At 31.6% G+C, this 11,195-nt stretch overlaps 1 pseudogene across 1 annotated transcript; it reads left to right on the plus strand.

The window, feature by feature from the left end:
• Positions 1-5,276: 5,276 nt before the first annotated feature.
• Positions 5,277-7,287, plus strand: LOC143575322 (bark storage protein B-like; annotated as a pseudogene). The gene is made up of 5 exons (XR_013142740.1): positions 5,277-5,498; positions 5,601-5,668; positions 5,849-6,004; positions 6,483-6,722; positions 6,864-7,287. The product of XR_013142740.1 is annotated as a bark storage protein B-like (transcript).
• The last annotated feature ends 3,908 nt before the right edge of the window (positions 7,288-11,195 follow it).

Genomic DNA, 11,195 nt, shown 5'->3' on the forward strand with positions numbered 1-11,195 from the left:
CCATGGATGATTGATGGTTGAATCACTTCAATTAACAAAATCATAAATCGTTTAATAAAATATTCAATGGTGAGACTTTTGAGTGGTAGGGAATCAATATTTTAATCAAGAAAATCAAGAATTCAATCTAGAAGACCAAGGGAATCAATATTTTAATCAAGAATTCAATCTAGAAGATCAAGACAATATTAGACCATTCACAATGCTAGCTGCGCCCTTAGATGTTCTTAACCGCCATATCATATGCCACATAATATTCTTACAAATTCTTAAAAACCTCAATTTTATCTTCAACTCTACAAATATCCTTATCCTTTTTAATTTCCACCTCATCATATACCCACTACACACAATATTTAAATTAAAGTATTTTTTTATTAAGTTTGACATAAGAACCGAAACAAGTGGGTGCCCTTGCATAAGGGCCTCTCTTCCCTTTGGATATGCTCCAATGGAGCTTGAAAACTTGGGCACTTTCCACATCATCTTGGGCCATCTTATGGGCACTGCACTGGAGTTAGTCTTATTTTTTTTAACAATTTTGATATCCTTCAAATTTTTTGTAACATTCCGAAATTTCTAAGAATAATATTTAATTATGTTGTAAAAGTTTACTTGAGTTAGTAGATAAATAATAAATAATAAATATGGAATGATAAGTAGGCTAATTAAAAATAATTAATTATGAACCAACAAGGAAAGATGGCCTAAGGTCCATGGTTTAAGAGAGTATAAATAGCCCTTAAAATCATAATCCTTTCCATTTTCATACATCTCTACACTATAGCCTACACCATAAAAAACACACACTTCTCTAATTCCTGTTTTTGAGAAAACCACCCATAAAAACACAATGATTCTAAGAGATCTAACCGTCGGATCGGTCCCAAATTTTAACTGAGTGTTCACGGTATATAAATGAAAATACCCATCGATTAGATCTACGATCAGAGTTCGGGAAGTCTGGTTTTTATCAGCAAAACCATAGCAGATCAAAAATGAAGATTCAGGCGACTGTAGCGGCGGTTTCCGGAGAAGGTGAGCTGATGGATTTGTAGATCGGGATGAGACGGTTCCGTGGCCGCTTGAATCACTCAAATCGGAGTTCGTTTAATATGGTTTTGGGCCTCTCGAGTGATTTCAAACAAAACCTCAAATGTACGTTTTTGTTAAAAATGCTTACTTTTCATGAACGGATTTATATGAAAATTGGTAGGATGATAGATCGGGTCATGATTATTGATAAAGTAATGAACTTGATAGTAAACGGGTTATTTGTTTCGTTTCGGGTAAAATGAGTGGTGTTCGGTTTGAGAAAAGAATGGGTAAACGAAGTCGGTTTTGCATGAAACTTAGTAGGATAGTAAATCAGCCCTTATTTTGTAATAAATTTGCAAACTTGATGTTTAAAATGGACTTAACGAACTTATGGTTATGAACGGTTCATAAATTTGCAAACTTGAACGTTTTTAGCCATGAAGGTCTAAGCTTTATGGTTACCCATGTTATATTTAGACTAGAAACGTGATAAAAGTAGTGATATTTAATTGATATTTGTACTTGTTATACAGTTAGTCGCGCACAGTTAAAGAGAGAACCATTAACGGCAAACGTAACTGCAATCAGGTGAGTTTCTAGCCCCATTTCCTTGTTATGTTTTCGGGGCTGTGTGCATACTCGATGTGAAGTGTGAATACACTTACCTTAAGTGGTAAATGTATGCTATAATGTTTGATATGATACACACACACACACACACATATATATATAAGATTTGGTTTTTCAGAAGTGTTCTTATGGTGAGAAGTGCGGGAAGAGATTCTAACCAATCAAAATTTTTCTTTTTAATTTTGGATTATTTAATTGTAGAAGTATATTAGTAAAAAATTTAATGAGTTTTCTTTGGTAATTAATACTAATTAATGTTAAGTTACAATTGACTACACATTTATTTTTATTTTTTAATTTGATTTAATCTTTAAAAAATATATAAAACAAAACAACCATTCTCATACTATAAAAAAATTACATTAACCATAATAAAAACAAATACCTACACAAATCATAATATTAACCTACACATCAAAAAACTAGTTCATATTATCACCTACACATATCAAAATATTAATATACATGCACATAACTAGTTCATGATAACTTACACAAATCACAATATTAACCTATATACACAAATTTAATTACTTCATGTTATAGCTTACCCATTTGTGTTTACATACGCAGATCACAAAATTAACCTACACAAACAAAACTTGTTCATGATATCACATACAATTAATGGTATTAACTTAAACTTGTAAAATATTCGCAACGTATGAACACATCATGTTTTTTATTTTTATTTTCAATATTCTATAATCTATCTTTTATGTGTAGGCAATACGAGTTATGTGTAGGTGAATATTATTTATATGTAGGTGAAAATAAAATGAATTAGCAATCTGTGTAGGTGAATACGAGTTATGTGTAGGTGACTATTAGTTATGTGTTGGTGAAAACAAAAGAAACAAAATTTGTGTAGTTGAAAATAAGTTGTGTTTGTAATACGAGTTACATTTTGATAAAAATAAAAATAACTAACAATATGTATAATTAAACATGAGCCATATGTAGATTATTGTGTTACTTGTGTACGTGATCTATTAATTACAAGTCACCTACATATACATTTATTTTAATATGTAGGTATGTAAAAGAAAATGCAAATAAATCTTATGAAACCATGAATGTAAAAATTTTTCTCTTGATTATATTTCATTAAAATTATTTTAGAGGATTTTTTTATGTAAAAGTCAATTTATATTTTCTAAAATTTGTAAATTTCTACAATATTTAATATGAAGAATTATTTAGGAGTAATTAGGGGAATTAATGCTTTGAACAACTAGGAGATAATCAATGGTTGAGATCGACTTTTCGCACTTCTCACTATAATATCACTTCTCGCATGATCCATCCCCCCTATATATATATATATATATATATATATATATATATATATATATATATATATATATATATATATATATATGTTGTGAATGGACGTCTGTCGATGCGTGAACGATCTTCAGATATTGCGCGCGTAGACAGGGAAGGTAACGTTTGTCGGTGCGTGAACGATCCTCGGATATTGCGCGCACCGCCAATGGGTATGATCTCCAAGTGGTTATTAGTGTGTGTAAATGTTATGATGTAACTTGGTTATTATGTAAATGATGTAATGATAGAAAGTGTGTTGTAGACAAGTAGAGGTAGAGTGAGATAGAAGTGGCAAGGGTCTAGTAAGGGTGTTAGTGGCATGACGATAGTACGTGGTAGGGTAAGCTTATAGGTGCCTTCGTTATTAAAGTGGCATAACGTGAGTGCGTGGTAGGGTAAGCCTATACGTGCCTTCGTTATTAAAGTGGCATAATGTGAGTGCGTGGTAGGGTAAACCTATATGTGCATTCGTTATTAAAGTGGCATAACATGAGTGCGTGGGAGGACAAGCCTTTATGTGCTTCGGTAAACAAGTGGCTAAGATGTAAGGGGCAATTAAGTGGTTAAGCGGTAAGGTGAATAGGTTAGACAGTGGACTATGTGTCTTCGGATACGTATATGATGCATGTAATGGTTGTATGGTAAGTTGCTTGATTAACTAGAACTCACTCAGCGTACTTTTAGTATGCACGCAGGTGAGCAGAATGAGACAGCTGGCTTGAGCGGAGACACATGACATAGGAATAAGAATCTGGCATCTGAAGACGCAAGTTGTTTTATGTTTTAATTTTGAAAGACAAGAATGTTTTAAGACAAGTTATGAATTATTATTGTAATGTTATGAAAGTTTTATATTCCGCGTAAAGTTTTATTTAACTCTGATGTTTAAAACTGTGTTTATGAGTAAATCCAACGTCCAATGTAGGGCACCGGTAACGGGGCCTTACATTTTTGGATTCATCTCAACTAACTAAATAACATAAAAAAGAATTAAACATTTCGTGCATGTAGATGTATGTTGTCTAAAATAAGTCTACATTTCATGTATGGACATGGTAAAAAAACAAAATTAGAGTGCTAGTAATGGAGCTAATTTTTCGATGTCAAACCGATTAAACAAAAATCTTATTGATAATTATAAATTATCAAGTTCTGACATAAACAAAAATCTTATTGCCGTGTATACGTTCACAACCAGTAACAAAAAATTTGCTGAAGTAGAATGTTCCTCTTTTAACCCTTCTGCCTGTATTAGTTCACAACCAGTAAAAAAATTATGCTGAAGTAGGGAATCAAACCAGGGTTCTTACAATAGAATAGAAGCATCTTCACCACCAAACCATTAATCCAATTTGTCTATGGGTTCACTTATAATTTATATATGAGTTCACTTTCATATTTTGTATACGCGTTTTATATAAAATCCGAAACTCAGTGAGTTTCCGTGAACCCACACCCATGTACATAGATCCGCCCCTGATTATCAAGTAGGGTGCCTTCAACAATTATATATATTACCGAGTGATTTTCTTATTCCTACTTTGCCATCAAAGTTTAATTTATATTAAATTCTTATTTTTTAATTTTCAAAGTTTCATTTATATTGAAAAACTACTTGAAAGCTTTGTTTAATTATACTTTTACCACCAAACTTAGTTTTGTCTTTTATACTTGCCCATCAAATTTTCAACTTTTATCACAAGCCATCAACATACTTTTTATCATCTATACATTGGCTGGCAAACTTATAAAACCTACTTCAAAACTTTTCCTTTTTATACTTTGGCAAACAAACTTTCAATTTTTGTGACAAAATATTTTTTTATTGTAGTGACGTACGGTAATGAACCAAAACGATACAGACCAAGTTTCTTCTGTGTACCGTGACAATGCCGGTTTAAAGTAGCTATAAATTGAAGTTTTGGGTACTTTTGGGTTTATGGTGAGGTAACTGGTGGAAAATTAGGGTTCCTTAGTTCCTTCACGAGTCAAACAACGTGCCGGTTTAAAACAACAGTGAGATAATTTGGATCCTTCGTGTTTCCAGCAGAGATGTTACGATTCCTTTGCGAATCAAGTTCGACCCACCGCAACACGGGTCTTCAACTTGTTCAAAAATTAAGACATGTCTAAATGATTCAACCAAAAGAAATAAGCCCCTCATGTTTTTTTCCTTTTACATAAACCCCCTCATGTTTCATCCACACAAACGCCCCTCCATAGCATTCAGCTCTATAAATTGATTCAATCTCTCATAATTTCTCCATCTCTAAGACAAGATGAGAAGTGCTAGTTTCTTTATCTTTGCAGTTTCTATTTTGCTTACAGTTTTGTTGGCTCGAGAAGTTAATGGTGCAGTTTTGGAGAAACCAAAAGGTTAATTGATATGGTTAACCATAAAGGGCCGTATGCTGGCATTGTGATCCCTAACACCTTTGAATTGAACCCTCTTCTCAATTATCCTGAATACAAGCCTAGTAAACTCATTGTCGATGTTGATGGTACACACTTGCATATTTTAATACCGATTAACTTATAACACGTTGATGCTTCCTTTTATACCTTAAAGGTGTTTGATGCTAATTTGGGTATTATTTGTGTAGGAAGGAGATTTCGGTTTGGATCAATTGATAGCAAACGAGACATTTTGGTTATGACTGGTTTAGGCATGGTATAGTGTATAATAATGTTTTGCAAGTTATCATGTTATTATGAATGGAAACAATAAGTGTCACGAAAACAACACTCTCTAATGAAGTGATTGTTTATATATTCTCATAAATACTAAATATAAATATCTTAATAAGTCAATATAAGATTTGGATTATATTTGATTGCATGCATGCAACAGCTTAATGCAGGAGTTACAACATAACTATTGCTGAGTTTGTTTGACATAGAGGGAGTTGTACATTATGGAATTGCTGGATATGCAAACCCTTCACTCAATATTGGAGATGTTGTCATTCCTCATTATTGGGCTCATTCTGCTCTTTGCAGCCGGCAGGTAATTATATAATAAACAAAATTAAATTTGATTTAGTTCGAAACAAGAAATAAAGAGATCGAACAACCTCAAGCCAACTTTCATATAATATTGAATATCTAGACTATGGCAACAAACCCTTTATATGGAAATAATAAATTTGTGAGGTTGAGTCAAATTTTGTAAAACATAAATTGATTATTTCATAATAATAAAATTGACTTCCAAAATAAATTTGCACTTACTCAAATCAAATATTCATATGCTTGCATAGAAAATGAAATAAATCAAAACTCATAAAAGAAACCACCTTGTAACTAAAAGATGAGTTTTGGAAGCTTAAATTGGGTCTGACAACCGGGACAAAATTTGTATAGTTGTTTGACACATAATCAAGCCCCGTTGAGACGTTTCTAGCCACTACTTATGGTTCGTGAACTTTTGGATCATCTCTGTATTAATCTGTTTACATGCCGAAAATTTTTGGTATATATTGTAGAGGTATGGAAATTGTCCAGAATACACATTGCCCCTTGAAGACGCGGGTGACTACACAAGAGACATCGGCCACCTAAACATTGCAAGTTATTCAACCGATCCTCTTTCTGATAACTTCTTGAACAATATTTGGTACCAACCAGAGGAAATATTTCCGGCAGATGGAACACCCGAGGAGAGACAACATGTCTTTTGGGTACCTGTTGAGGATCGTTATTTCAATGTGTCCAAAATTTTAGAGGTAATACACATGAATCCTAATTTAAACAAGTAACATAAAGTTATACATCACTATAGATATTATGTTATCATAAAAACCATAAAATAACTTCTAAAATGTTATCTTTCAAGAACTGACACATTTTTGTAACAATATATATAGTCATTGACATTAGAAGGATGTCTAAACGCAACAACATGCTTATCTACTCCGCCAAAGGTTACAACCGTGGAACGAGGAACAAGTGCTAGCATTTACCTAGACAATGCCGCGTATAGAACCTTCATCTTTGATAAGTTTATTGTTAGCCCCGTAGAGATGGAAAGTGCGGCTGTGGCTCTCGTTTCATACCAACAAAGGGTGCCATTTATTTCGATTAGGGCACTTTCTGACATGGCGGGTGGTGGTGAACACTCGAATGAAGCAGATACATTTATCAATCTTGCCGCTAACAATTCTGTCATTGTTGCGGTGGAGTTTATCAAGTTGCTCCCATCTCCGAGGAAGATTGTTTCTTCTGTTAGCATTTAGGTTTTTCGGGCTTTTCAATCCCGACTAAGAAGCTGTAATAACTAATAAGTGGCACCATTTGAACATGGTGTAGTTTGTAGTTTATCTTTGTCATCCTTTAAATAAATGGCTTGTTTGGTGTGTAAATTATAAACGTACTCCTTCATCTATTGCTTTCTTGATAATTAGTAATTTTATTGTTAGTATTACTATTAACTACAAAAATTATTTGCTAAATTTAAGAAAACCCATAGATACATAAAAACACATTCCTAAAATCAATTAAAATGACAACAAATCAAGAAGTACAAATTAGTTAACATAGTTCAAGAATCTAAGTAATCAACAATAGTAACTCACGCAATCCTTATACCATCTCTAATAAATGGTGTTTTTGAAAGTGTTTTTATATACCACTTGGCATTTTACCCCTAAATAATACCTATCTCTCCTCTCTCCACCTACTCATCTCACACACATATTCTTAGTATATTATTCACCAAGAACCTAACCACACCCTCTCTCATCCATATCATACCCTCTATAATCCACATCACATTTTCTCTCCTTAAAAACACCCCAAGAATCCCCTATTGGTGATGCTCTTATCGATATCGGCAGTAGCTAACTTACATTACCTCATTGGCTCGTAACCGAGTCCACGATGTAAGATTAAATATATTATTATATACATTTATATATGACCATTATAATCATTTATATTATAATAGAACAAAATATTAATTATACCTTATTATATATTAGTTTGATAATTGTTGATGTGCCATATTACATTTACTAACTAATAAAGGTTCCCCTTGGGTGCATATATAAAGATAATAAATTAACATCATAACCTAATTTCACATACAATTTTATGCGTCTCCTATCTGCTAAACTAGGTTCCTATTAAGAACCTAACACCATAATTGACTAAACATCCTAAAGGGGAACTCGATCAAGATGACAAACATGTCGACTACATCATACTCTACTGCGGTCACCACTCTCATTGTTGTAACAGGTTCATAGGTTTAATATTAATCACGTTTTCTGTTGCTTACATGAAGAACTGATCACTATGTGGCATCAGAGTGATGTTGATTAATCAACTCTTCATTTTTTCCCTAAATCTGGAATTTAAATCGAAAGATATGGACTAAAATTTGATAAACCCTAATTTTGTTTTTGGTTTTTTTTATTGATTTGAAACCAGTTTAATCTCGAAAACAGTTTTTTAAAACTGTTAAAATTGCTAATATTCATATTTAATAAACTCAATGTTTTCGAAATATGTTAAAATCATGTTTAAGATTTCGATTTCGAAAAATTTGATAAATTAATCATGAATAATTCATTAGGGTTCTTAGAATTGTTCATAATGTTCATATTAATTTTGGTGAAAAATCTGTTTAGTTGGTGAGAAGTTTGATAGTTCTGTTTTACTAAAATTGTGCAACTTTATCCCCAATTCTAAATAATTTAAATTAATTAACTGATTTCTAGCTAAATTAGAAGATTTAAATTAATTTATTGATTTCTAACTAAATTAGTAGACAAAATCCACAAATAAAAATTTAAAACAGATTTTGAATATATATCTTAAAAATTTTGAAGCCAACCTATAAGGATAAAATAGTTTAAGTGTATAATTCTCGGGTTTTCTAAGAATGTGCGTGGTTTTCTAAAATGGTTTGCGGGTCTAACCCATAAACCCCATAAACCCGAAAACTCACTAATTACTGATAACTAAAATGCCGAAAACTAAATTATGGAAGCTCATTGTTTTCAAAAACTCCAATTTATTGGAATCATAAAAAAAAATTCTTGAAAACCCACCAAAAGCAGGAAACTAATAAAACCCAGAAACACTTAATTTACTGGGAACTAATTTCTGGATTTAAATCCCGTAAACTGACTTTACCAGAATAGATAATTTGCTATTAAGTAAATAGTTTTGTAAATACTTAAGCATTATATATTTTTACAAAACTAAAATGGCTTAACTTGAATAAAATTTGGATGTATCACTTCTGCCCATATGTGATGTGTTACATCTATCTTATCATTCAAGTCTAACTAAAATCTTTTGTTAGTTTTGCCTTACATGGTTCAAATGTCTCGCTTTTTCTCAATGGTGACGCATTACAATTATTTTACACATATAGAATTAAATAAATTTTAATTTTGCCCAAATGTGATTTATTTTTTGTTTAAGTGGAAATTTTAATTATATTATATTAGTTTGATGTTAATAATAGACATACACATCTTCAATAAAGTATAGTGATCCTCACATTAATGATCCTTCGTTAATCTAAATATCATAATTTTTCATATGCGTTATTTTAATATCCAATAATATTACTCACTATAACTTTCTTCTATAAGTAACGATTTCATCCAAATCATCCACTCTAATCTCAAAACACAATTGAGTTTTGCCTCAAAAAGAGTTTCAGTAACATTTAGCTCTTCTCGTTTTGATTATCCCTTAAGAAATGTTATGACAATCATCCCGCTCTTTCTAATAACAATCATTATATTGAAAAATAAAGCATAACAAGTGGAATAAGTCAAACATAATGTTTCTTATGATAATAAAGAACTCATCTAAGTAAATGCTATCAACAGAGTTATTCTAGATTCAGTTTTTCGTAAGACTAATCAAAATAAATCCTAAAATACATGCACTCCTTAAAAATTCTAACGATAAGGTTAAATGACATCACCAAATACATCATAATGTATAATACCATGACCCATAAAGTTAAGGGCTTACAAATGAAAATAAGTTCACTTTTCTTATGTATTACATACTAAAATTTTCTACTAGTACAATTTGTTGCCTTATAAATCAATTATAACACTTAGAAGTACCAAATAAAAATAATTGTGTTGATTAGCAACATATGTAAAAGAAAAGAATCTGGAAGTGGAACATAAGATATTATTCAACTCACTACCGCTAAATTCTTAAAGAGGATAGTTCTAAGGTTCATAGACAAAATATACGTATTACTTCCAATTTCAAGTTCTCTAAGGAGAAGTATCATTGCAAATATATGTCATTATAGTAAGCATAAGCAACAAGGCTATCCATAATTCAAAAGAATATCGGGCTAAAACAGTAATCTTAAATTAATGATATTTAAGTATGCTAATCATATTATTCAAATTAACACATGATAGGTTGATTCTAGTTCTATAAGTTTCTTTACTGATATCAACAAATAACTAACGTGAGTGTTAGTGACAAAGTTTTAATGTTAAGGCTATGATAACCATAATAGACTATCTTCTGATTACACTTTATGATACCTTACATATTCTGGAGATTAATCAGAATTTAGTATCAATACTTAAGCTACATTATAACAGTTGAGATGTTTGCATAGCCAACATAAGGTCACTTTTACCTTAAACTCTAAAATTATTTGTTATCAATATCCTAAACATTTATATGATAAAACTAGATGATACTACGTACTTTCACAACTTTTTTATCATGCAAATAAGAATTTAACAAAAGACAAATGTGACTATAAAATTTATCCATTATGTTGGGCTATACTTAATGGTTTATACTAAGTCTTTGTGGGCTTGGTTTTGGGCTAACTTGTAACACCGAAATCTCTTGATTTCGGTGGGTTTATTGTAAGGGTTTGGGCTTAGGGTTGTTGGTGCATTATATATATCATGTAACTAGGTCGATATTTTGTATGGTCAGTCATTCGTAAACAGTGAGAGACGAGAGCTTTATCATTCATATCGTATTGTAATCACTGTTAAGGGCTTAAGCACCCGACACTGAATATAACGTGTGTTTTGAAGCCATTATGTGTGTTTATTGTGTTTGATCGTATTTGCATCGAATCAATTCGCTGTTAGATTCCGCCTAACAATGGGTTTATGTGATACCACATTGAAAGATCCTTCATTGGGACTTACACATTAAAACCAAATTTCATGAGACATCATGAC

This window comes from Bidens hawaiensis, unplaced genomic scaffold (genome assembly GCF_021521415.1).
Source record: "Bidens hawaiensis isolate Kalapana, Puna unplaced genomic scaffold, B.hawaiensis_p1.1 tig00027335_1, whole genome shotgun sequence".
NCBI classification, from domain to species: domain Eukaryota; kingdom Viridiplantae; phylum Streptophyta; class Magnoliopsida; order Asterales; family Asteraceae; genus Bidens; species Bidens hawaiensis.